The sequence below is a fragment of the Peromyscus maniculatus genome, chromosome 17 (genome assembly GCF_049852395.1).
Source record: "Peromyscus maniculatus bairdii isolate BWxNUB_F1_BW_parent chromosome 17, HU_Pman_BW_mat_3.1, whole genome shotgun sequence".
Classification (NCBI taxonomy): domain Eukaryota; kingdom Metazoa; phylum Chordata; class Mammalia; order Rodentia; family Cricetidae; genus Peromyscus; species Peromyscus maniculatus.
In genome coordinates, this window is record NC_134868.1 from 24989546 (window position 1) to 25016752 (window position 27207).

Genomic DNA, 27207 nt, shown 5'->3' on the forward strand with positions numbered 1-27207 from the left:
GTGTAAGAGCTAGTCAGTGGTAGGCCTGAGCTAATGGCCGAGCAGTTTAATTAATATAAGCCTCTGCGTGATTATTTTATAAGCGGTTGCAGGATCCGTGGGGCTGGGTAGGATTGGAGAAAACTTCAGCAGCACATGTGAATATGATACCTCCTGGTCTGGGAGTGGAGGGTCTTAGCTCAGAATTCAGTTGCTGACTCATGCGATGTGTTTCCATAACCTCAAGTAGGGCGCCCAAACGTTAAGTGTTTTTGTTGGTGATCATTGACACACATTACATTTAGCTCAGAAATTAAGGCCCATTAGGAAAACTACTCATTACTTCTCCCTCCTTGAGAATTGTGTGTGCACTGTGGAATAATAGTTCTGCCTCCCCCCAATGCCCAATGCCATGATCTCTTCTCACTATGCTAATCATCTCTCCCTGAGATGGTACCGAGTGGGCAACATCTTGCTAAATAAAACACTTCTTTCATTAGCTTTTTCAGGGCTTTCTTGCGCACTCTTACATTTCATTAAAAATATCTTATTGAATGATGTTCTTATTGTACTGGATCTTGGCGCAGTTCACAGGGTGATCTGTAAAGTTGCATCTCTACAAATGTGGCCGGTTAGACAAGTTAAGCTCTTAAGGAGTTTTGTATTTGCTGGCATGAAGCATTTACCTGAAGTTGTAGGTGTTCAGTAGCATAAATCTGGGTGAAGTCTCACAGTAGTGGCATGGATGTAGTTTTAACTTGGTATGGTCTCTGGTCCTCAAGGTGCTTAAACAATGATAAGACTGAAACAACCTGACTTGTTAATAAAAATGATTCCTGGGGCAATAAAGAGCAAAAGGAGGACTGGGTTTTTCAAACTATGGTCATCTGAACAATGTCCTTAAAGTTGAGGGTTAAAGAACCATCTCATTATGTTCAAGGAAATAATATCTTATATTAAAGCCGCCATTGCAAAATATCCATGGGCATTTCATTTCCACACAGGTCCGGAGTCTTGGCCCCACAACCAGATCTCAAGGGAGTTGCAAAATGTGATATTGGGACTGAGATTTGTTACTGCCAAGTCTTTTAGTGAAAAGCTGCCCAGGCTCCCACTAGTGTGGCCCATGGCTTGACTGGCATTGGCAAGACAACTCTGTGTTAGGAAAAGATGCCTTTCCTCTTCTCTCTTCTCACATTCTCTTTGGCAAGTCAAATAAATAGTGAAAACTGAAACGTGCGCATGCCGTCAACTTCATCGTCATGATGGTACCTTAAGACTCTCCTATTAGTAAATTGTTCTGCTTGATGCTCTTAAAGACCACTGGTGGTAGGATCTACTGCCAACCATGTAGTCAGAGTTTACTGACTCCAAACTATGTAAGTGGAACTGCTGTCCAGATTTCCAGTTATCAAAATTCTCTCCTCCAAATATGTGTGTGTGTGTGTGTGTGTGTGTGTGTGTGTGTGTGTGTGTGTGTGTGTGTGTATTTCTTTAAATCTTTTTGCAGGCCATAGTCCTATTGGATACATAAACATGGGGTTGCAGATGCCATCATAAAGCACATGTGTGTTTGCAAGGGAATCTTAGTGGAGCTCTCCTCATCATGTCTTTCTAAAACAGTGACAAGACCCGAACTCCCAGGAAGGGAAAGCCATGCTTGAAAGAGGCCCTTTTGTGACCTGGATGTACATAGCCACTGAGATAGTGTTCTGAAGTGTCTGAAGATGTCCTGGTCTTCCCTAAAGCTGCTTCAAGAAGAGCAGGATTCAGGAATTAAGCCAAGTAACCAAGACACAATAAAATAAAATCGAGTAAATTTAGGGGTTGGCCAGTGAATTACTAATTAAGTAGATACTGAAAAATACCATGAAAATTAGATCATGTTCTAAAGATCATCTTCAAAAGGTATATTGCCAGCTGTATGACAAGACCCAAGAGCCACACAGTTACCTTTAACCCACCTATGTTCTAAGTCTGTCTGCTCTTGTATCGGTATTTGATATCCCCTATTCCCCAATCCCAGCCACCTCATTGTATTTTTTTTTAACTAGTAGCCAAAGTGCTACTTTTTCTTCCTTTTTTCTCTTTCTGGTGTGTGGAGTCTGACTTAGCTGGAAACCCTGGACTGTGGGTTTCTAGCGTAGAAAGAAAAGGAATAAAAAGGCAAAAGAGCAATTGGGATTGACTAATCTTTCTCCTTCTGTCATTAGGCACATCAGCGGACCTCAGTCAATATACCCCAGTCATACTCATTAGTGAGCGTCACTCGATAATCTTACAAAACCAAACCAAAGATTCAATCCTAAGTAGCCAGTGTAATAGGGGATCAATAAATAAAGAAGGTGGTTTACCATATCCCTTAAAATTGCTGCTGTAGACCTAAACGGTCTCTACCAATTATTTAAAAGAATTGAGGACCTATTAACAAGAAAGGGTAGGCGCACACATATGGCGCATCCCTATGTAATGTGTGTGCAGTGTGTATTTGAGTGTGAAAGTATTGAAGGAGCACAAACCTAAGTGATAACATGTATTTCTGAGTGAGTGGCCCTGGGGATGTTTTGTTCATTTATTTCATCTTGACTTCATGGACTTTAACTCTCCTGCAAAGATGAATATACAGCGTTTCTGTACATAAAACATAAAGAGAAAGCTTCGTGGTATGAATAGGAGGTGAGTTGATGCCTGTCACTCCGATAAATTGCGTCGGATAAGTTGTCGTGCTTGGGTCCTGAGAGCTAAGTCACGCAGGAGTCTTTAGTTCGAGAGGAGAGGCAACCCACTGGCTTGGCCACTCTGTTGATCATCAGCATAAAACTGGCCAGTCAGGAGAGAATGGGTGATGGAAAACGGAGAGAGAAAAACCCAGAGTTTGCAAAGGACGTTGAAATTTGAAAGTAACTAAAGAGATGTCTAGAGGGGTTTTGGGCAACACTGAGTTACACATAATCATCCTGTGGCATTGGTCTGATTAGCTTCCATCTTGGGTTCATTAGCTAGCCTTTTCCCCAGATTTTATGACTATCAAACAGGAAATATAATTAGTAGGGCTTAAGTCAGAGTGAGTTGGGTCGTATTTTGTCCCGTTTGTACTTTTATAAACTAATTTTAATTAAATTGATTTAGTTACACAGTAAACCGGATTGTACCGGAAGGCCCATGATGAATGGTATGGTTCTTCAATTCTCTGTGTTTCCTTGTCCAGACCCTTACACTTTTATCTGTTTGTTTGTTTGTTTGTTTGTTTGTTTGTTTGTAATTTGGCCATCATGTCCACATCAATAGTTAACACCCTACCATTTCCTAGTTTTAGCCACCTTGGGGATTGGTGAGATGGAGATAGTTACCTCATGCCGTTGGCCGGCTTGCTTTCTTCCAATATGGTTGTATGACTTTAATTTAGCCGCCAAGTGTGTATTGGCAATTGTGCTGTCCTGTGCAGACCTTTGTTCTTTACTTCTTTTGCTTGAACAAATCCTTGAGGGTCAAAGATCCATTACAAGGGAAGTGCTTTCTCAATCTTTGCATATTAAAAATGTTCCTCTTCCCCCTCCCTTTCCTCTGAATGTTTATGGGTGAATATTTTATCTGAAGCCGCTTGATTTCTCCCTAAGAGGATCTTATGCTTTTATCCCAAGGCTAAACAACTCAACTGCTAATTTCTGATACAAACTAAAGAAGTCGACTGTTTACCCCAAACATTCTTTCTTTGGAGTTACATCTTTCTTTCTATGAGACAAAACACTCTTAGGTAGCCCACGGATGCCTGGAACTCGCTCTGTAGCAGACTGACCTCCAGCTCATCCTTGCCCGCCTGGCCTCCCAAAGGCTGGGCTTGACAAGTGTGTACCACTACAACTAGTTCAATGGTGTTTTAACTCTTCACGTCACTTCTGTCATGCCTAGTGCCCCACAGCCCCAATGTCTTCACCCTGTGTCTCCCGACGATGTATATCACACGTTGCATGCTTTAGGAGGAGTCGGAGGCAGGGTGCTGTCGACTCTGGGACGTTTTTAAGTGGACAGGAACGGCTCTGTCTTTGCACTGTCTGCCTGTACCCGTCTTCTCTGCCATTTGTCTTGCCTGAGGCCTCCAGCCCTCAGCCTCTCCAGGTTGCTATGATTCGAGTCATCTTTCTCCTCACTACTTCAGTGGGCTCAGCCGCTGACTCTGTCATACTTTGCTTTCCTGCTTTGCTGAGTGTTTTCTTCAACAGAGCAGGCAAACTCCTGCCCCAGAGCCTTTGCGATTCTTAGTCTTCCTTCCAACGGCTCCCTTCATGGGCCGCTCCAACAAACAGTCCCACATCTCAAGACTGTGTATTATTTGAAGGTCCCAGGTTGGCAGTGGTGTTTCTGAAACTCTCTGGGCTCAGTTTCATTTCAACATCAGGTGGTCTGTCTTGGGGGTGTGTGGTTTCCATGGTCAAAGGCCAACACCCCGGGGAGGATGTATCCAAACTTAGAAAGGGCATTTAAAGCTTTTGGTTAGGTATGACACTCCCCACATAATCGCATGTTCTCTTGACCCCAAACTACGTCACTGGCCAAAGTCACTGTCAGTTGTGGTGAGGTCGGGAGAAAAGAGCTAATTCTTCCATGCTCGATGGTCTCCTGATCCTCACTTCTACCTCCAGTGTTGGTGCAAATATCAGCACCTCTGGGCTCCCTCAGCTCCATCCTAAATTGAATTACACCCTCACTCCCTCTTCTCCTCCTCCTCCTCCTCAGTTTTTTGTTTTTGTTTTTGTTGTTTGTTTTGTTTTGTTTCTACCTCAGGGCATACTCTCTGATGTATTACCTCAATCCAGTCAGGTCGAAATACAATTAACAATCATATCGCTTACCTTTTCAACTTTCTGTCTTCCTCAACAAGAGCATGGGTGAGCTTCAGGAAAGCAGACAATTTGTTTTGTTTATTTTGCCATTTACTGGGTTTGTAGAATAGTGCGTGAGGCTCTGGAAGTGCTAAAAACCTCTGAAGGTCCTTTCTGTGGCTCCAAGGCCCCTCTGTCCTTTAAACCTTTACCATGGTTCCATCATTGGATAATTTGTTGAAAGCACCCACCCTATGGGATGACTGCTTCCTTCCCCTTGACCTTATGGCTTACACTCTGGCTGTCCTGTCAGATGGTCTGGAGAGAGAGAGAGAGGAGACAGATACTTTCCACCACGTGACTATTTCAAAACACAAACCTGACTTCTTTAATGTTTGTGAATAAAGAATCTTGTTTTAATATATTGGCTTTTGTAACAATGATCAGATACAAATTTAATGGAGATTTGTTTTAAAAGGTGAATGTCGCACAGCACTATGCCCGATGGCCTAGCCTCGGAACCATCAGGGGACAGGATTTGGTTGGCCTGCCGCCCTCTGAGTAGGTTTCTTGTTGGTCCTTCATTTTGCCAAGCCTAGCAGTTCACCTACTCAAAAGTGTACCCGTTCTTGTGCAGATGGGAATGAAAGGGCCTCTGTGGCCGAGTCAAAAGCATTTTTCTGGACCGCATATACAAGGCATTTGTAATTCGTATTCAAAGGCACTATCTGCTATTTTTAGCATGACTTCTAACCTTATGAATGCGAAATGCAGCCCTGCTCCTTGTAGCTGTAGGCCGGGCTCTTCTGTCAGAGCAATCATTTCTGTCAGTCGCTGATCATTGCCTGGGACTGTGCTTTCTTGTGAATCGTCTGCAATGTCTTCTGTCCACGTTACCATTTGGGATCATCCCAGCCCAGGTCTGTGCCTACTCCCATGCATGGGGACACACACACACACACACACACACACACACACACACACACACACACACACAGAGTCTCTTCCTCTCTCTCTTTCCCGACTTTGCATGGTGAGGTTGCTAGGATGATCTTATTCCTGTTACTAATATGACAGACTGGAAACTTGTTAATTGTTTGTAATACCATAATGGTTCTTTGTTGACAAACACGTCAGGATGCTCAGGGAGCCATAAACCTAAATCAATATCATCAATATGGACTAAAGCCTTCTGAAAATTCCTCTCGAATTACCTTTAGAGCCGGCTTACAAGCTGCGTGGAAAGTCTTACTATGGAGGCAGCTCTCGTTTCTAATTAGACAGTGTTAGTACAGTAATGTCTAAATACACTGCCATTCTTTCCATTACAAATAATGTGTGGATATTTCAATATCCATCCTGCAAATATGGAAATCAGTATCACACCCTAAACTATGTGTTAAAGATCTCACAACTGCCGGATAGCATACCAAAGGAACGGAAGCTTCCTTTCATTCGAAAGGAAAATGCTTATTTAGATAGATAAATCCATGTACTTATAGAAACACACTCGACCTTTTTGCCTCTTATGTCCATACCCAAACCTTACTTCCCTTGTGATATTATCCCTGACTCCATAAATCATTCCTTCATTGACGTTGTCATCAAGTGCTCTCAGAAACCAGCCTTATATAACAAGGTGGAAGGAGACAGACTTTGGGCTTCTCGTGAAACTAAAACATAGACTTTTCTCTAAGGAAAAGTAGATGTTGTATATGCAGTACACTTTAAAGATCGTGAAGTTCCACATTAGTTAGAGGTAATGGGGACCTATGGTGGCTGCTAATGCAGATAGATACAGCAGCTCTGACCCAGAATGGGCAAGAAATTGGGAAAGCCCCAAGAAGACAGTCAAGGACAAAGTCCACCCCAGCGTAATGGGTACAAGGCTTGACAGTTTGAAGCATTGTGCCTGCCCTGGCACCGTGTGTGTCCCGTCGTGTGTCCGCCCCCCCCCCCCCCCCCCCCCCCCCCCCGTCCTGTGCACACACCACTGATACAGACAGCCCATTAGACCCTTCTCTTTCCGGCTTTTGTTTTGAAGATGCAATGTTTTTAATGTTTGGGGATAATCCAATATGATCAAAAGTACATGGTAAGAGTCAGAAGACCTGAAGTTTAATCTCCTCTTCAAATCAGGCTCAACATCCCCATCTGAAAAGTGGATGTTCTAACAACTATATGACAGAGTTCAATTCTAATAAACAGAAATTATGCTTGTGAAGATGCAAAACAGTCAAGGGTTGGCCTGGCACAGGATGAGTGCTTGCAAATAATACCCTGTTTCTCTCTGCCTTCTTTAATGAAGATTTATCTGGTGGGTGTGTGTGTGTGTGTGTGTGTGTGTGTGTGTGTGTGTGTGTGTGTGTGTGTAGGGTTGCATGCTGTGTTACAAGGAACACAGATCCAAAGCTGAACGTCTAGTCTCTTGGTCTTCAATATTTAAATTCTAGTTGGGTTATAACATGAGTGCTCGTCCTCTGAGTATGTTGATGAAGTACATTTCTGTCGCATGAACTCATAGAGGCAGTATATAAAAGATTAACATAAAAGAGTAATTGGGTCTGAAGGAGTGTGGAAGAGGTGAACTCAGAGATGGATACCACAGGCTTCTGTGAAAGAGTTCTGAGACACCCTATGACCTCCCCTGACTGCATCTAACAGTACGTAATTGCTCAGTTGCATGGTTCTTCCTATCTTAGCAGTTCATTGCGTGCATTATCTGGTGAGTGAGTGTGCGTTTGTTAAGGTTGTCTGTGTTTCATCTTCCTGGAGGACACTGGAGCGTCTCTGTCTGTCATGCTCATGAGCCACAGCGCCTCTTTTGAAGTCAGGTTGCAAATCGCAGAAAGTAGAGCTGTAAAGTAGGTCACAGTCCTAAGAGAGACACCGGAATCAACATCTGAAATTGAAAAGCTATTCTCCATACGTATTAAGTTTTTAGGTTATCACTAAGAAAAAAAAGCACACTAAAATTAGGCGAAATAAAGGAAGCCCAGGTTATCGAACATGTAAAGACCATGGAATGAAATGTTAAACATCTCTATTTGTCATTTTCTTCCATAAATAGGGCTAAACACTGAAGGCTCCCTCAATAACGTTGGGTGTCCTGACCTGTGAGTTGTACAGCATAAGTGTTTTCTCATTCTTCTAACACCAGTACCTTTCTCTGTTGCCACAACCTCACCGCCAGGTATCTCTAAAAGTGAATTAGCGAGGACTTAAATAGTTGAGGACAGTATCAACCCCTTATTTGCTACCCCCCTCCCCGCAGAGGTCACGCTTTCAAAGGCAATTGTGTCTGCTCTTTCTGGAAAGTTCGGCTCCCTCAGTTCAGTCTTGCCCAGGAATCTCTTCCAGCATGGCATTCGAAGAGAAATTTCCGTAGAAGGGAATGCACAGCAAGTAACTAGCAAGTGTCCTTCTTAATGGGAGAACTTTCGGAAGCAGCCGTTTTTACATTTTCAATTTTGCGAAGGAGACTCTGCAAAAGATTTAATCAAGTGTCTGGCAGACAGCCACTGCCCGGCTACAGTGCGTCCAGATCCATCTCTTCAAATGGCTAATGTGTAATTATTGTCATTCCTTTGGCAAATTATGGCAGATAGAGAAAAACCTATCTTGAAGGATAGTGCTTTAACATTCTCTCTGTGTTATATTCTTCTATATAATTGGTCACTTCCCAGACTTAAATCGTGAGTGCATCTGTAGTTTCAGCCCCATTTGGTCATAGAGAACTGTACTTTTTCATGTCCTGGAGTAGATCCGCTGGTTCCTTATCCTCTGGTTAATGTTCAGGCTCAGGTATTGGGTTTCCTGGCTTGGAAACCTGGTTCTCTGACTGTCTAGTGGGATAATCTGGCGTCGTTAATTCAACCTTGATAAGTCTCTTTCTTTCTTTCTTTTTTTTTTTTTTTTATAAAATGGGGGTGGAATACAACTTACCTAAATAAGCTGTCGTGGGTGGTGAGATACCCAAAGAGTACCTCGCTCACAGTAGATCCTGGCCACCGTTATCATCAGGAGTCATGATTTTTATCGCCTTGGTTGCAAATATTTTGTGGAATCGCCTTTGCATCTCCATTTCAAATGCTTAGGTGGAATTTTGTTCTCATTTGGAAATTTACAAAATAGTTTATACCTTTCCCTAAAGTGACTCCTAGGAATTGGCTCTGTTATAATTATTGTGATGTGTATTCCACAGGGTGGGTAGTTAAATGCAGATATTTAGATAGTTATGGATTGGGTTTACCTACCCAAATTGACTTGCTTTCAAAGACTATTGAAAAGGTGACCTTATCATAATTATCATCACTACCATGATTTTAGCTTCATGACTGTGGCAGTGTGAAGTAAGAGTCAGTAATTATTGTTAATCCCCTCATGTTGCCGTCAGATGCTCAAGTAATACTTTTTTTCATCCTTCATTGGTAATCAGTTTCATATACTTTCATATATCACATACTTGAATAGTAAATGATAGGATCTTTCATTCAGCATATTGCAATTTAATATCGTCTGATCTATACTGATATACTTTCTCCTAATCAGTATGTAATTAGCTGTCAGATTTTGTGCTGTTGAATAAGAAACCAGGCAGCCAGGTCTTCTTGCCTTTGAATCAAAGTGACAGCCTGACTTAGACTCTCAATTAAGCCTTCCAGCTTCCTACCTGTGTTCTTCTATTGGCTTCTTAGGTGGGAACATTTCCTATGCATGGATAGAAACCGTTGATAAACCCAACTCCAACAGAGAAATAAATTACATGCCAGCTATAATAAGACATCAATGTCCAGTAAATTTTCCTCTGCTTGTAAAAATGTGGCAGTGTGATGTAAGAGTCAATAATTATTTACTGGTAACTCTCTAATGCTGGCTTCTGACGCACATGTAAGTTGTGATGTGACTAAATTGAACAGAAGTATCCGCTGTTTAACACACTCACTCTGACTCACATGGCTGTGGTCATCTCGCGGGGCTCCTTTGTGTGCCGGGGAGCTTGTAGGTGCCCATCCCACAGTCTAGGGTACGTGCGTCCCTCACTGACATTAATGAAAATTGCCTCTGCGGACAGAAAGCTGGGCACTCAGATGGCCACCATATCCCCTCACATGTGTGTAACCCCATTTCAGCAATGGCAGATTTTTTTTTTTTTGTTAATAATTTTTGGTATGAATTCTTAAGGGAGTCCCGTGATCTGTTTTAAACTGTTTTCGCCCTACTTAATAGAAATAATCTGCTAAGCATTATGGAGTACTTGCTTTGCTTCACTGGTATTTACTCACTATTGATTATATTTCACGCACATTTATTTGATCTTATGATAATATGAAAATCAATTATTTCTCTGTTTCCTAAGGTATTTCGAGCAAAGTGTTACATAGGATCTTATTAGCAGATACATAATTCATTTCAATAATTGTCAGGAGAACTAAATACCTCAGGTGAACAAACACCATGCCCCAAACAGCAACAACCAAAAAAGATGGAATTAAGCCAGTGAGTGGATGAAGAGTACTTAAGGAAATACAGGTATGTTGTTTGCGTTTTAGATCCACATAAATCTGCACCCCAAACCAGAAGGCATAGACATTCGAAACAAAAACACAGATGTGCCAACTAAGACCTTAGCAGTACTCTTCCCAAATCCTGTAAAATTTCATTGAAAAATGCCTCTCGAGCTCCTTTGAATTTCTCTTGTTACTGTCATCACTGGAGTCTAGTTTCTTAGCCGGAAAGGGTCAGTGCTACATTGCTCTTTATTGCTTTAACTATCACTATTTTCAGAAAATTGCACGTGTTCTCCTTTCCTCTTTGTTGATGCTCAGACTTTCTTCCCAGGAACCATAGGTTGTTCATTACACATCCTTGCCAACCTTTCTGAAATGTAAGGCCCCCTGGTGCCCTTTAGCCCCCCCCCACACACACACACCCCACCCCCACTGCTAGGAAAACCTTGAGAGCTGAGGTGTTAGCCAAGAACAAGATTGTTACCGCTGCCATAAAGCGGTGGTTTCTCTAGCTCTGTGGTCCTGAGCTATTTCAAGCCCATTGTGTGAACAGCACCTACCTGAGACCACGGGCCTCAGGGCCAAGGGACCCAGCACACAAGCTAATGCTGGCTGTGCCATTAGGTTAGTGTCTGACCCAGCAGGGTGTTACAGCAGCCCTCCAGACAGTGGTGGCCTAACTTTATAGGACGCAGGTAGGATCGGGTTATATAGTGGTATTTGCCCTGCCTCCTTCGGGCCCTGGAGCCCCAGGTCATGGGCAAATACCAGTATAGGGTGGGGAGATGGGTGAGTAGATAGAAGTGCTGACTGTACTTAGGTGTGGGGACCTGCCTCATTCTGAAGTCTCAGGTCTCATACAGAAGCCAGGTGCATAGTATGACTCTGTGTGATCTCAGCATCGCCACAGAGAGATGGGAATCAGGGAGAAGAAAAGCCCCAACTAGCCTGGCAGACACAGAAATCAAACCAACCAAACAAAAAAACCCAAGAAGACCCTGTCAGTAACAAGGCTGAAAGAGTTGAAATGACATCTGAGGTTGGCCTCTGACCTCGAAAAGCACACCATGTTACATGTGTACCTACGTTTACACACGTACACACACACACACATTCACACACATATTATACAAACAAACAGAATGAAATAAAATAAAAATCAAATCTTACAGCTAACAATCTTTATGGAAAGAAAGTATTACATAAAGTTATGTCGTGACTATTTATTTTGTGATCTTTAGTTTTAACCTTTTTAATTTTTAAAAGATTTAGGTTTTATTACGTCGGGGAGGGGGGCTCTTGAGGAGGCCCGAGGTGTCAGAGTCCCTGGAACTGGACATAAAGGAAGTTGTAAGCTATCCAATGTGGGTGCTGGAAACTGAACTTGGGTCCTCTAGAAGAGCAATAAGCATTCTTTTATTATTTATTTATTTATTTACTTGCATACTTACATACTTATTTATTTATTTATTTATTTATTTTGAGACAGGGTTTCTCTGTGTATAGCTTTGGGGCCTGTCCTGGAACTCACTCTGTAGTCCAGGCTGGCCTCGAACTCACAGAGATCCGCCTGCCTCTGCCTCCCGAGTGCTGGGATTGAAGGTGTGCGCCACCACCGCCTGCCTTGCAATAAGCATTCTTAACCGCTCCAGCACCCTCTCTTGAGGCTTTAAATCCTCCCCATGTATGGACCACTGTCTGGGGCCTGCCGGGTTTGTAACTAGGCATACCTATGTGCTCAGTTAGCTGCACGGGACTCTTTTCCCACACACTCCTGGCAGTAGTTGGTAATTTTTTTGGACTTCCGTTCAGAGTATTTTAAGATATTAAAGTGGGTTGGACTTTTCTGCTTCAACCAAGAAAATGAATAGGGAATCCTGCGTGGTCGGCTTCTGGTGAGAGTTTCAGTCAGAACTCAGTCTCAGTTGTTGACCTCCTCCATCAAGCTGAGCCCTGTCACCTTACACTCTATTTGTCACTTTAAAAAAAATAATAAAAGAAAGAAAAGAAAAAAAATACTTCTTCATTTATTTTGAGACAAGGTCTCATGTAGCCCGCTCTGGTCTTGAACTTGCTACGTAGCAGAAACTGGTTGTGAACTCCTGATGGTCTTATCTCTACCTGGCAGGGGCTGTGGTTCCACATGTGTGCCACCACGCCAAGTTTATGCAGTGCTGGGGATTGGATGCTGGTCCTAGTGCATGCTGGACAAGCGTTCTTCAATTTGAGCTACCTCCTAAACACCTTAATTTTTTTTTTTAATGATAAGGTCTCATTTTGTAGCTCAGGCTATCCCGAAACTCCTTCACTTGATAGTCCGCCTGTCACCAAACTCATGGCAAGGTTTCTGCTTTGGCCCCTCGAATATGGATTACAGGTATGAGTCGATCACACCTGCAGTTTTGAGGCTTTTATTTTTCTTCATTCTCATTGCAGTTTTGAGAATGTAGCACTACTAAGTCAGGATAAAAAGCAGCTTGTATTCTTTTAAACTCCATCCTTTAGAGGTAGAAAGGAGACGGAGTGGCACATGCCTTTAACCCCAGCATTCAGGAGGCCGAGGCAGATCTCTCTGAGTTTTAAGGGCAACCTGCTTTTCATAGTGCGTTCGAGGCTATCCAGGGCTACGTAGTAAGACCCTGCCTCAGATAAATAAGTAAAGAAATAAAGAAATGGAAGCTGTGAGCGTGTAAATCATTGACATGACCTCTTAAGGGTCTGGTTGGAAAAGTTAATATCCAGTGATAACCTAAGGGCTGGATTCTTTGAAAATGCTTTGCATGTCATTGAACAACCCCTTATCCTAAGAGGAAAATACTATTAGAAGGACAAACTAAACTATTAGGAAATAAAACAAGTACATTTACAATTAACCTGTGCTGTCACATTGCTATGACCAAAATACATGAAGGGAAGAAAGTCTTATTTTGGCTCATGGTTTCAAAAGGTTCTGTATAGAGCCCAGCATGGTAATATTCTCCTTTAATCCCAGCACTCAAGAGGTACAGGCAGTCTGAATTCAAGGGCAGCCTGGTCTACACAGCCAGTTTCAGGCCAGCTGGATTACACAGTGAGACCTTGCCTCACACCACTGAGTAAAAAACCGCAAACAAGTTTTTTTTTTTTTTAGTCCATGATAATGGGGGCAGCATGGCAGAGCTCATGGAGCTGTGATAGAGGTTTCTGCCGTAGTAGAAGACCAGAAACAAAAGGAACAAGTCCATCATCCTTCAGGAGACCTCTAGCGACCTACTTCCACCTCCTGGAGGCTCTTCCAAAATAGTGACAAAAAACTGAGGATTGAGTGCTCAAATCGTGAGCCTTGGGGGACATTGAAGATGCAAGTCAGAATACAGCCCACTCTAGTTTAAACGGCAGAATATTTCATCCCAGGTAGATCAGCCATTACACCCAGGGCATATGGCCATTAACGCTTATTTCCGTGATAGTTATCATAAAGAGAAGTATGTGGCCATGTCTTCTCCAGGAGATGTCCTGCTCTCTCCCCAGGCGAGATGATACTCTCTAGCTTTCCACCACCTCTTTGCCTCTGAACATGGGCACTGTTAATGAACTGCCAACAAACGTCGTGTGCCGGTACAAAAACTCTCACCACACTGAAAGTGTGCCTTCCTCTTCGTCTCTTTTTCCACGTGCTGACCACAAACACATGGCCTCAGTTGTCAGAGAAGGTGACAGAGTCGCAGAATAGGCAGAGCCCACATTTAATTCATCACCTGGAAACCCACCTCTCTGGAGTCCAAACACTGGACCCATGTTAGGTTGAAAAAGTAAAACTCGGTTGTTTTGGCCCACTGACCATTCATGGCTTATCTGTCACAGCAGCTCCGGTCACCACCATACTAGTATAGATGTCAACGACCAAATGTGACTACAAACGGAACTGGGAAATTTGACCTATTTGATGGAATCACAATGCCGTCCGTCACTCCCAAGGTTTCTAAAACATGTGATGAGTGTCTTCAGTATGTGAAAGAGTCATTGCCTTTCTCTATTAAAACGCTCTGAAAATAGAAGCATATTGAAAGTGGGTATCAATACCACTGTAACCTGGTCCTTGAGCGGCCTCCAGTTAATCTGGACCAGGTGATTCGGTCCCTGTCACCTTCGGCTTCCTCATATCTCACACGAAGCCATGTAGCTTCTTTGAGTGTTGAAGTCAAGTCGCTAAACTTACATTGTTCAGGAACGCAAGGGCAGAAATACCGCCTGGTTTATCCGAGCTTCTGTACTGCGTCTGTTTTAGCTTGTGAGAAGCGTCAGTCAATAGGGACCGCGTTTCTGGTGTCTGGTGGGAGAACATGATACCCTTTTAGAACACATTCTGGCATTTTGGGTCAATACCCGAACGCGCGTGTATTCAAACTTGGCCCAGTATTAACATTTGGGATTATTTATGAATAATTCAAGTGTAAAGAGCCATGAGATAAGATAGGATCGCAGAAGCCTCATTTTAACCCCGGGAAACGGTTCCCATAATTCATTGTAACAGAGGGCCCTGGCAGCGTTTGGCAGGCTTCTCTCGCTCTACAGTTTTCTTGCAATTAAAAGTCAAGTAGCAAAGGCTGTATTTTGTATCCTGAAAGTTTGTTCTAGAAAACGTCCTGAAATACAAGACACAGATATAGCTGTATGCTCTTACATATTTTTAACACACTTGCCTACTTTTTACCCTTAGCAAAAAGTTAGACAGTTTACATGGAAAATTAAAGTACCTTGATACATTAGTAATGGAGTAATAGAATCAATCTTTTTTTTTTTTTTTTTCAGTTTGATTTGTAGGGTAGAATAGGAGATGAGGCTGGAAAACAAAAACAAAAACCACAGGCCAAGAATGTAAGTGTCATGTATGGATAAACAGAGCCTTTATTTTGTAAGCACTAAGGAACTCCAGGTTTTATAGACCTGTGAATAAGTCTGGCTTTTAGAAAATAATGTAAAATAACAGAAAGAAGAGCTAAATTAGAGTATTCTTTATAGCACTATGGTAGTTGATAGAGACATGTAACGGCACTCTTTATTTCTATATTCTGTCCCTGTGACGTCAGGGTCCTTTTCTCTCTCCTCACAGGACAACCATGGCCAGCACTGGAGGACTCAGTAGTTCTAAGAGATGATAATCTTCCCAGTTAGTACCATTTTAAAATATCAGTCAGTCAGATCCAGAACTCACATTTCACCATCCTCTTTATGGGCAGTCAGGTCAGTGTTCTTGATCTGCCTGACCACCTTAAGGCCAGACACCATGCTCTGTGTCTCAGAGCCCATTGAAGCTACGCACACTAGCAGATGCTGACCTTGTTGACCCTGCCTTGCTTAAGCCTTCCCAGGGAACCACAGTAAAGCCTGTTGCTCACAGTCCCCCCACTTTCCTCTGCTTCCTGACCCACCCTGGCGCTTCTCTGTGTCGCTTGCAGAGAGGAGTTCCTGGGCCCTATGGGTGACAATCTACTTTTCCAATGGCAATGATGTTCTCCTCTCTCGCCTTACTGTTTTGGATCAGTGTGCACTGTATTTTAAGACCAGATGTTAGTGGCAGATGTGAGAGGGAGAAGAGAAGGGAAAGACTGAGTTGTTTGGATGTTGTCGTGGTGAGAGGTTGTAAAGATTAAGGAAATAGGGGGAGATGATAACTGATTTCCGCTTTCAGCATGGATAGCAGGCTTCCACTTTTGAATCATTTACTGAGGTATAATGGTCTAGGTAGACAAAATTCTGAGGGGAAAAGGTAATAAATTTGCCTTGACTCTACAGAGTCAGGAGCCCGAAAGACATCTATCTGTAGAGACATGACTGCTAGGCTGTAAAGGTGTGTCCTGAGAAATGGGATTAAAACTTATGACCATGACACAGACATCCAAACACTCTTTACACTCAGTGCTTTCATAGTCTTGATGTGATTTGTCCTCCAAGTTCATGCATTAGAGGCTCATCCCTGCTATGCTAGAATGTGTGGAGTCACTTTCTATTGTTACTATTTTTATTAGTTCTTTGAGATTTTTCCTGTTTCTTTTGATCATATTCACTTCTCCTGGACTCCTACCAGCTCCACCCACTCTACCCCCAAGTTTGTGTCCATATTCTTTAAACCTTCTAAGCCCAATTTGTACTACATATTTCTAGGTGTGTGACCTTCTATTGGAGTGTAGTCAACTTATCAGGGGCTACCCTCTTACAGGAAACAGCCTGGTCCTCTCCAGAAGCTCCAGGAGCCCCAATGGCCAAGGATGGGATTTCATGCCCAATTCCCATCTCCATGCTGAGATTTGGTCTGGCTTGGGATTTTATAGGTCAAGTGCATTCTGTCACGACTTCTGTGAGTTCCTGTGTGTCCAGCTTGTCCAGAAGAGATCCTTTCCTTACAATCACACACCACCTCTGGGTCTTACGGTCATTGCAGCCCGTCTTCAGCAATGACCCCTGAGCACTGGGAGAAGGCGGTGGGGTACTAATTGATCCATTTGGGGATGGCGTTTTTAAATGGGACCTAGAGCGTACTTCCTTAGGCCATTGGGGTATTACCTGTGGAAGGAATTAAGGAAGTTCTCTGGGACTTCCGAGTTAGCTATCACAAGGTCAAAGAACAGTTAATAGAGTCTATAATGTTGAGACATCAAAAAAGAGCATTTCAGAGAGAGAATCATGAGCGGTGGCAAATAGCAGAGGTACAGGGTCCGAGGGGTGACAAGACGCTAGATGGATTTGTCATGTCCGCCCACACTGGTGGTGGGAAGACGATTTCAGTTGTGTTCTGAGGGAAGTCGTTTACAGTGGTGCAAAACATGAATGGGAGTCGAGTGCAGCGGCACACACCTCTTATTCCGACTCTTGGAGCCTGAAGCAGGAGGATCAAAAGCCTGAAGGCAACTCGGGCTACATAGTGAGACCTTGTCTCAACAAAGCAAAAGCAAAAGCAAACATATACACATGAAAAAAAAGAGGCAAAGAAGGCAGACTTATAGTTCAGAGTTTAACCCCAAGGAAAAATGCAAGAAGCCGGTAATAGTAATGAAGGAAGCTGAGAAAGGGTCCTAGTGAAATCTTTAGAAGAGGCTGTTTTGTTTTGTTTTGTTTTTGCGGGGGGGGGGGGGGGGGGGGGGATGTATGTTAAGGGACTAAATAAATGTTGCTGGGCATTTTTGAGGTGAGACAAAAGTCTAAAGAAAATTGAGAAAAAGGTGAGAATTCCCAGTCAGCAGAAAAATTAATAATTAAATTATTAATTTAATTAATTAAATAATTAAAACAAGATTGCGACCATTTTAATTACTCCGTCTCAAAATCGACAACCTAGAAAATAAAATCAAGAATCACAATAGCTATCACACTAGATTCATAGAGACAGAAATGTAGCCTGGCTAAGTGAATGTATGCGAATGTACATATATGCTTGTATTTGTGTTTTATTAATAACTGATATATTAATACAGTTCCATAAGTATAAGTTAGTTCAAAGAGACTTAGTGAATATAAAATTCATTGAACATAGGAATGAAATTAATAGAGTAGATTTTCTGAAAAACATCTTTTTTAAGTACAGATTTTGGATGACGTAGAGAGTCAGTCACCCAGGAAGAAAAAAAAATTGAACAACTTACCCCTGCAAGTTTGCCTCAGACTCTGGGTTTTTGACATTCTTACATGTGTTGCAGGAAGAGGCGACTCCATCCCTGCCTTAAAAGAGTCAAACAGGTCTTGTAACATTCCTTCACCATATTTGAGATGTACACCCAGAAAGTTTCACCTCCACCCGTTGCTTTAAGAAACGGTTTGGCAGTGTGTGCTTTCGTCGACGGTACCCTTTTCCAACTGACAGGCTTGCCGGGGCTATGCTGGAGCAAAAGCTGGGTTGTTGGCTGCAGGAGGAAAAGGATACACGGGTGCAGGAGCCTAGCACAATAGTTTTCCCTCTGTTATAAATTTAAGTGTACCGGTAGTCAGCAGCGATCCCATGCTGCCGTCGACTGAAATTTCCAACCACGTGCATTAAAGTGGAAACGAAGCAGTAAAGCGGTGTGATGCGCTGGGCTATGCATCAGGAACGATTGGTTCTGTTAAAACTTTATGCAAGTCAGTCTATCTTTAAATGGTTCTCAAAATGACTACTTCCTCCCGTAAGGGCTTATGGTTATTATCCAATGAGCTATCGCGTGTGGAAATACTTTAATAAGCAACAAAATGGGTAAGTCGGTGTTACTGTTCCTTTTCACACTAGCTCTATTTAAAGCACTTACTGTCTGTTAGGTTTGCCTTTGGCCCCTCCCCTGCCTTAATTCCCACATCACCATGGCAACCCTTTCTGTGAGTTCCCTACCTCACAGCCAAGTTAGACTTCATCCTCGGGCACCTTTTAAAAGTTAGGAACCTTTTGAAAAGTGACTGTCCTTTCTCTTTTATGGATTAGTGATAGGAATATTTCTAGGGGGGCTCTGCAGATTATTTAATAAAGTTCATGATGTGGATGGGGAGATGACTCAGACAATAATTTGCTCGACACCTTTTGAAGGACCTGTTGTTATACACGGGGCATTTTGCTGGAAGTTTCCTCACTGCACATTCCTTGGGATGGAAAAGACGGTGAAGTTTGGACGCTCACCCCATTGTGTTTCCCGTTGCACTGCCCATGTGGTAGCTCCTTGGTAGCCACATGGCACAGTGAAATAGTTGAACTGTCACTAGGCTGCATTGAGATGGCTAAATGAAATAAAGGTTGTATCTACAAGACCTGGATTTTGAAGGTTTTAGTTGCACATGCGCAAACTATTTCTGTGTATTGAATTTTTGCTGAAATGATATTTGCGTGTGTTTTAGTTCATTTAGTTTGTAAATATATTTAAAATTAAAAATGCATGTGTGGCTTATGTATGTCTCTAGCCGAACAAAGAAGAATGTGAAAATACAAGAAAACAAAACTCCTCTTGACTATCTAGAAATGACTATTATTAATATTACTCCATTCCTGTTGTTTTTTTTAAGTTAAAAGTCTTTATTTCCTCCCACACTTTATTTCAATATGTAAAGTAGGGGCAAGAGAAGAAAGTGTAGTGTTAACCAGATCAAAAGTATTAGCCGGGGGAAAAAAAAAAAACGAGCAGATCCTGAAGTTTTACACATTATCAATAGTTATACCTAGGAAGTAAAAATATAGCTTAGAATTTCTAAGATTGTAATTTTTTCTAAGGCATATTAGAGAAGTGTAGATGAACAGAAGATACATGGGCAGCAGAAGCTGTTCCTATCCATAGTTGTAATGTCGTTTGTATAGGGTTGAGAACATATCTGCTTTAGAGATCATTTTTAACTGAAATGTGCTCGGCAGAGAAGCAGAACATATATATGCACAAAGAACTGTCACTGAAACTGTTTTTTTTTTTCCATCCTCCATGATCCTGTATAAAAGTCCTGTGGACGCTTTAAAGAGATTCTCTGGAATGAGCAAGAGTTGAGCAAGGTCAAGTTGCAATATACATAAATAAATACCCGAATGTAAAAATAAATCTACTTCTGGATCCTGAGGACAATCAATTTGTAGTCTAGTCTGTGGCTCTCAAGTCCATTTCCATTGGCAGTTAATTCAAGTGTCATTTATAAACCGGGTTACAGTGGTGTGTTGAGTGTGGTGTTGCCTCAAATTAAAATATTTTCTACCGCTTGGGTTTTAGAATGTGTATGGCTAAGTTTGAGGATGCATTCCTGGGTTTAGCTGAGAGGAGGTTCTTTCAGAACGGGTTTGCATTAAATTACTCCTGCAACATGTAGAAGCAGGCATGACAGGCTGCTGCTGCTTTTTATTACGCAGCAGATGTCGGCATTTCAAAACAAACACAAACTTTCCCCCTACAAGTGCGTTTTCTACTCTATACATCAGTTTTCGACAGGCTAGTGGAGGCTTGTGCCTTTAGAGAGTATGTGACTTATTTTTATAACAAGATGGTTCAAAAGAAAAATAATTATAGTGCCAGGAAATTCATACATCAGCTCTTCCCTTCTCTCATGGGCCATAGTTCTAATTATTTTTTTCTAATGGTAATTGATAACCAGGTGAATTCCCTTGTTCCTGCAGCCTTATACCTTTTTTTTTTTTTTCTTCTTAGCTTCCTTGGGAATAGTAGAAAATCTCTGAGTTCAAATCTGTGTCAGAGTGACTTGTTCCTTTTGTCCATAAATAATAACTTTGTGCTGAGCCGACTAAAGGTGGTTTTACTCTGCATTTGCATCAGAAGGTTATGACAGTTCATCAGCATGTGTATCTGAAGCTTGGAAAATAGACTTCACAGTTCGGGGTTCAGTGGGTCACGATCAGTTATGGAAAGGGGTGTCAGGCACTCCACAGAAGAGTTTCACATGTTTCAAAGCGTTCCCTCGCAGGAACTAAACAACTCGCCATTCTTCAAGGCAGTGAACTGACCATGGGAGCATCTCTCTTTCCTTTAATGTATGTAGAAAGACGCGGCGATGCAGATTTTCCTGGGGGGAGGTTTCACACCGACTTCCATAGTTACCCTTGATATTAAAGCATTCGATGAGAGGGATTATACAGTCATTAATTACCGTGCTTTGTTTGAGCTTTGGAGCAGTGTTTTTCCGGACTGCTGTATGGATGTGTGGAGCTATGAGTGAGACAGAACTGTCAGCACAGGCTGGCTGCGGAAGGCTGCAGTCTCCGTCTGAGAGAGAAACGCCTGCACCAACTCCTACAGGTCGGGTGGCAAAATGGCGGTTCTGGAATAGAAGATGCGCTTGAAATTAAAAAAATTAATTGCCGCTTTTTTCTGATCCAATATAAAGTTTCCATCTGATGTACTATTTTAATCAACTATTAGTTATCTCTAAATATACTCCCTTGGCTTTTAAATTTCCTATTCCGTTTAAAACCTTAAAAAATGTCCTGACCAAAATACATACATACATACATACATACATACATACATACTTACGTACATTCTGTTAGACTTCATCTGCAGGAATCTTTTCAACATCAGCACTCAGGTTTTATTATTAAGGTGGATAATGATAATAACTTTTAACTTGCCAAGTTGCAGTCCACAATGATTGAAGTTTTCTCTGGTTTATTAGGGTCAGAATTGCCCTTCCATGTTCACAAAATAATTTTACTTAGGAAGCAACTTAGGTCAAAGAAGGGAAATGGCCAATTGGCTCATCACAGAGAAGAAAATCCGATGAGTTGTAGCTCAGATTAGCTGTAGAGAAACAGTGAGTATGAGTGCTCTCATAGGAGGAGCAAATGGAGTTTAAATAATTATTATTCACCTGTGAGACGTGTGTGTGTGTGTGTGTGTGTGTGTGTGTGTGTGTGTGTGTGTGTATGTGTTGTCCCATTGTAGGTATGATTTTTAAGTGAGGCTTGATTGACCCTTTCTATCCCAATTCAGACTCCATCCACAGAACGAAAGGAGAGTGCTCTGGCCCCAGGATTGAGTTCAGACCTAGGGTCACTCATGTTACCCTTTGCTTTCGCCCTTTCATTGGACATGTGATTTCTGCTTTGTAAACAGTTATCTTAGTCCAGTATAACCTTTGGGGATAGGCAAGGCCTCTTTATCACAATGCCGTGGGGAGGGGCAGCCTCCAGTTAAATAATGACCATGCCTCAGTGGAACACTGCAACTCCGTAATCTACCATATATCCCATCAAGTATTCAAAATGGGCAGTTTGAAACAGGGTATCAGTGTAGAGCCTGGTGTCTTTAAGGCTGTCCCTCACCTTTGGTTGGGATCTGTCCTTATCATTTATGATATTCTTGAGTTGGAAGGGGAGAACTTCAGCCAAGTCTCTTGACATTTTTTACTGGAAAATAGTCCGTATAATAAGAGTTGGGAAAGGTGGAGGAACAAGGTGTGTTACTTTATGACTTTTCATATCGTGTAAGTATTCTAAGCATTTTATAGGTCTTGAACTTTCCACGTATTTGTCATAATTAGAAAATTTTACTGTAGAAAAAGCAGCTGGAGACCCTAACTAGAAAGACAACTGTTCACAAAGTCCTCTCAGAGACTTTTCTCTAGTCAGCTCCATTATCCATCATTTGCCTAGAATATGAATATAATATGAATCATTGTTGTCCCCCCTTGAAGACTTTTAAGAGATAATTGTTATGTACTCTTACTTGGGCCAAAGCAAAAGGAACTGCCCAGGACAAAGGGGGGGGGAAGCAAAATTAAAATTATGGAATTTATTATTTTGAAAAATTCTTGCATGTGTTATTATATCAACTGATGGTTTGTTGAAATCTGGGGGTGAGAACCAAAATAGCATCTTTCCATTGATTCAGGATGATATCTTAATATACTTCCATACTGATGAATCTTTCTGAAAGCAAATCCTGTGCCTGTCCAGTCTTGACTTAAAGAGTTAGAGCTTTTAAGGATGAGACATGATATATGTATATGATATGTCCAAAACCACAAAGACTTGAGGGTACATTGCCATTTATGTTCCCCATAGCTGGGTGCTATTGAACATGCGTCCGAATCTGTCCATGACCTTTCTTTTCTCTCCTCTTCCAACTACTTTGAGTAAATGGCAAATTGGCAGTCATAACATTTACAAAGGAAATATGGTTTGGAGGATGTTTCACAAAGCTGAGTCTTGTAGTGTATTAGAGACTTCGGTTTTATGTAGGCTGTTGTAGCGGCTGCCTCCTGATGTCACTTTAATCCTCCAGCCGTGTTGTGGAATCCGCTTTATTATCTACAGTTTTCCAGATTAGGATGTGCTAGTTTAGGAAGGGAGCTGCTTGATCCAGGGCAATACGATAATGCCTGCCAAGAAGAACTCATAGTTTATCTGATGCCAAAGTCCCATGCTTTCCAACACAGTACATTTTTCTCCTCTTTATCCTGACAAAAACTAGCCTCTTTTCAATATAATCACTGCTGTGTGTGATGTTAGTTAAGTAATCACTCCTTTCTTTTTCCTGCTTGAAGCTTGACCTTTTCTCGCCTTTTGAATTCCTAAACTTTTTCTGAATTTCTAATAATATGTGAACTCTTGCTCATGTAGGGAATGATATTTAGATAATTACATTGGTTTTCTTTAGACTTCCAATGTTATCTGCAGTATTGGATTTGAATGCAGCTTTTTCAATTAAAGAAACTAATAGTAGTGAAGAGTCATAGGAGATAACACAGTCGAATGTAACGTCTGGAAATGAGCCCTCCTCATGTTTTGGAGATTCATTGTCTACCTCGTTTCTTCTTACTTTTTTAAATGTACTTTTCCATTTGTTTTAGCTTAATGAAATTGGGATACATATTTTTAAACAGATGTCATAAGAAGCTTGTTTGCTGCCAAGTCAGAAGAATAAACTATGCATTGTTTTCACCATGAGAATGTGCCCAATCACAGATACTTAGTAATGGTTCAAAAGACTCACTGGGCTCAGAATGAAATATAGTCCATGCTTGTTACTAAGGCAAAAAAGTGGTATTTGCTTATATGAACTAAGGGAGCTATTACTTGGTTTGTTTTTTTTTAAACTATATACTTAGTGTAGCATTTTACCCCATTTAACAATTATTTAAATAGATAATTAATCCATGATGTCCCACATAGTATAAGGTAATGGTTTGTGATTTTTATAGACCTTATATCCTCTGTGAACATTGATTTTTTTTTCCCGTGTGTATAAAATTAGATAAAAAAAAAATGTGAGGACCTCTTCCATCTGTATTATTCTTCTGTACTCATGTTAAAAATTAATCTTTAAAATTTATCAAGATTTAAAAACATTGACTTACCATCTAAAAATCTGTTCTTGATAACCCGAAGTCTCCTTTGGTGTCTGTGCCTAGAATTGTTCCCATGAAGAAATTACAGAAATATTCAAAGATATTTTGCTAAATGAATAGAATTCTGAAGTGGAAAACTAGGCTTGTTCTCTTCATATTCTAGGACAATAATTTCCTGTTTATTAGCAACAGTCTCAGTGCAGAAGCTAAGAGCAAAGAAGCATCTTTCTTATTCATATGAAATCTTTTTTTTATGTCAAAGAAGTATTGTGGTAAATTCCATATTACCTTGCAGACCAGCCCGTTTGTAGATCCCTTCAAGGACTGCACCTCCATGAGAGAGGGCCAGCGTTCGGCTTTCCCCTGCACTCGGAACATAGACGCTGTGGTGGGCTGCAGCTGTCTGAGTCTGTAACTCCAGGAGCTTCGTCATTGCTCCGCTTGCAACTGAAACTCACCCTGGCTCGAGTGTGCCAGTGTCTGTTCTTGTAGTTTTTTTTAAAGAGGTTTCAAGGTCTTGTGTCTAGTACGACCACTGAGCAAGAGTCGAAGAAGGAAAAGACCCAGAACATGACACATTGGGGTCAGCACAGGAGTGGAACTTGAGAGGAGCTGGGAGGGATGGAGGTGCACATAGAAGCCTGAGGCTCTGAAGATGAGCCTTCCTAAAAGGAGTTGATGGTGAACTGCTATTGTGTCTTGAAAGGAGTATCTTGATTTTTTTTTTCTGTGTTTTAGGAATAAATGGTGATGGATTTCCAGCTATATAAAAATGACCCAACCTTGATTTTTTTTTTTAATTTTTAACTTTCATATCACTTAGGGACGGTGAGGTTGTAATAGAGGCAATAATTTAAAAACAAATGAGTCTCTTGTCTCTGCTCTATCAACTTTCAAAGCTTATCTAGGGTTAATTATTAACTATTAGGAGTCATTTCTTCTCCCGCTTACTAAAGTCCTAAAAATATTTTTCCCTACTCTGTCCCATTTGCTTCAACACTGGGATATACTGAAGAACAGCTAAGAAGTTCCCACCGTTACTAACAAGAGGTCTCTCTTCCTTTCTGTTCATTCATTCTTCATTTTTCCTTTTCATTCTCACTTAGGAATTATTTGGTGAGGCTCTATGCCTGGGCCAGTGCATCCTGAATATAAATTGCAGTTGGTCACTGGCCCACGCTCATGGTGTGTATAGTACAGTTACTAAGAAAAGTAAGCTTATGGTAAGTATGATAAGAATAGTGAGTAGCCACATGTGCAGGTGCCCAGTGACCTAAGATTATATTAAGCAGGGTGGGAGAACATTGTTTTAGACCTTTGATCTAACCTGTAGACTAGTCGAGTTTCATATGCTTGGTTGGTTTGAGTATATATGTAAACAAAATATCCTGATTTTAGTTAGTAAAGGGAAAATTATTTTTGAGATAACTGGAAATGTTCGGGAGTTGGACTGGCTAGTGAAAAAAAAATCTTCCCTGTTAAAATTATTTTACAGATGTGGCCATCATTTCAGCCTGTTCAAAACCACTCATTAAAGATATCGTATTTCCCCCTGCCTTTTCCTTTTCCTATCGTTTGCGGGCCCCCCCCCCCCCCCCCGACCTTGTGAATAAGCATTATTCGGTGAGACTAAGGTAGCAGCCTGGTGTTTTTCTTTTGTCAGTGAAACTACATCCAAATTTCAGGCACATCACACTCACTGATGTTTTACATGCTCCACAAATTTTAGTAGAACTTTTCTTTTCCTGGGTTATGGTATTTCTGATTAGTACTCTGTTTGGTGAAAGGATTGAAGTATCCCATGAAATATGTAAAAGAGGGAAATTATCAAATGTAAGGATACAATGTGGTAGTCTACATTGTTTGGTTTTGAGCTGGGTTCCTCAGTCTTAGGAATATCCACATTTGTGACTCAAAAAAATGTGTTTATGTTGAGTGCTGCCTGGTTGGGAGAGAGGGAAAAATTGGACCCAGTTGAGAAGTCCCCATCCACAGTGTGGGTGGAGAAGATGTGTTTCAGATGTAGACTAGGTAATACTTGTTTCTAGATTCCCTTTGCAGGCTGTGGGGGAGTCTAGCTCCAACCTGTCCAGGGGTTCTTGCGGGGGAGGAGAGAGGAATGAGGAAATAGTAGAAATATAGGCCTAGAGAAAAGACAGAGACACAGGACAGCTTCGGGAGGGCCCTGGGTCAATACCCTGTCACCTCGAGGTTTATTGCAAAGGGCTTTTTATACAATGCCAAAGGGCAAGGCAAAAGCCCTCCCCCTTTCAAGATCAAAGCACAACATACAGACAAGTGTGGACCCTTCCAAACACCTGGTAACCACACCCCTGGCCAAATCATCTCATTATGCAGCCCTGCTGGATAAAGCAAGCTCAGACTCTCTGACCTTGAGTAAGGCTGTCTTCCTAGGGAACCTCTGCGCCCCCCCCCCCCAGCTGTGGAAGGGGAAAGAGCCAGCCATGGCTCTCCTTTATTTGGCTTACATGGCAGAGGTTGATGCCATTCACTGAGATGGGGAAGACCGGAGGACCATCAGGTGAAATGGAAGACCAAGAAAGGTGAAGTAAAACGGTCTTGCTCTCTTTGGACATAACTGTGTGTACATGCAAAATAGAGGGGAATGGAGGAGTTGGGTCTGGACCTGCTGCTCAAGGGAGACTGATATTTCAGAGTAGTCGGAGTAGACGAGGACATCCGTGGAGAGAATGTCAGAAGGGAAATGGGTGGCACTGAAAGCAAGCTTGTGGGGAGCAGAATGGTGTGGGCACAGAGTCCGAGGGTACAAAGAGGGGTTGTGGGATTGGGGGAGCCAAGAATGGTGAGGAGTGTGCTTCTTAGAGACTAAGAAAAGTTGGCTATTATTTTATTATAAATAAATATCTTCTTTAAAAAATCTCCAAACGCAAACTTTTATTTAAAAAAAAAAAAAAAAAGAGGGAGAGAGAGAGACCTGATGTGGGTTATGCCCTGAAACCTAGATGCTTGGATTTGTAAATCCCAAAGGCCCGTGCCCTTGTCTGGCACTCTGTTTTCTCAAAACCTTTTTAAAACGGCAACATGAGTCATTTACAATGTTCAGAATGGCCGTAAAGTGAACACAGATTGTGCCAGGGGTCCGT

General features: G+C 41.8%; 1 protein-coding gene across 15 annotated transcripts in view; it reads left to right on the top strand.

The window, feature by feature from the left end:
* The window catches only part of Tenm3 (teneurin transmembrane protein 3), a 1310468-nt gene that overhangs the window by 1029706 nt on the left and 253555 nt on the right, over positions 1-27207 (top strand). The window lies entirely within an intron of this gene.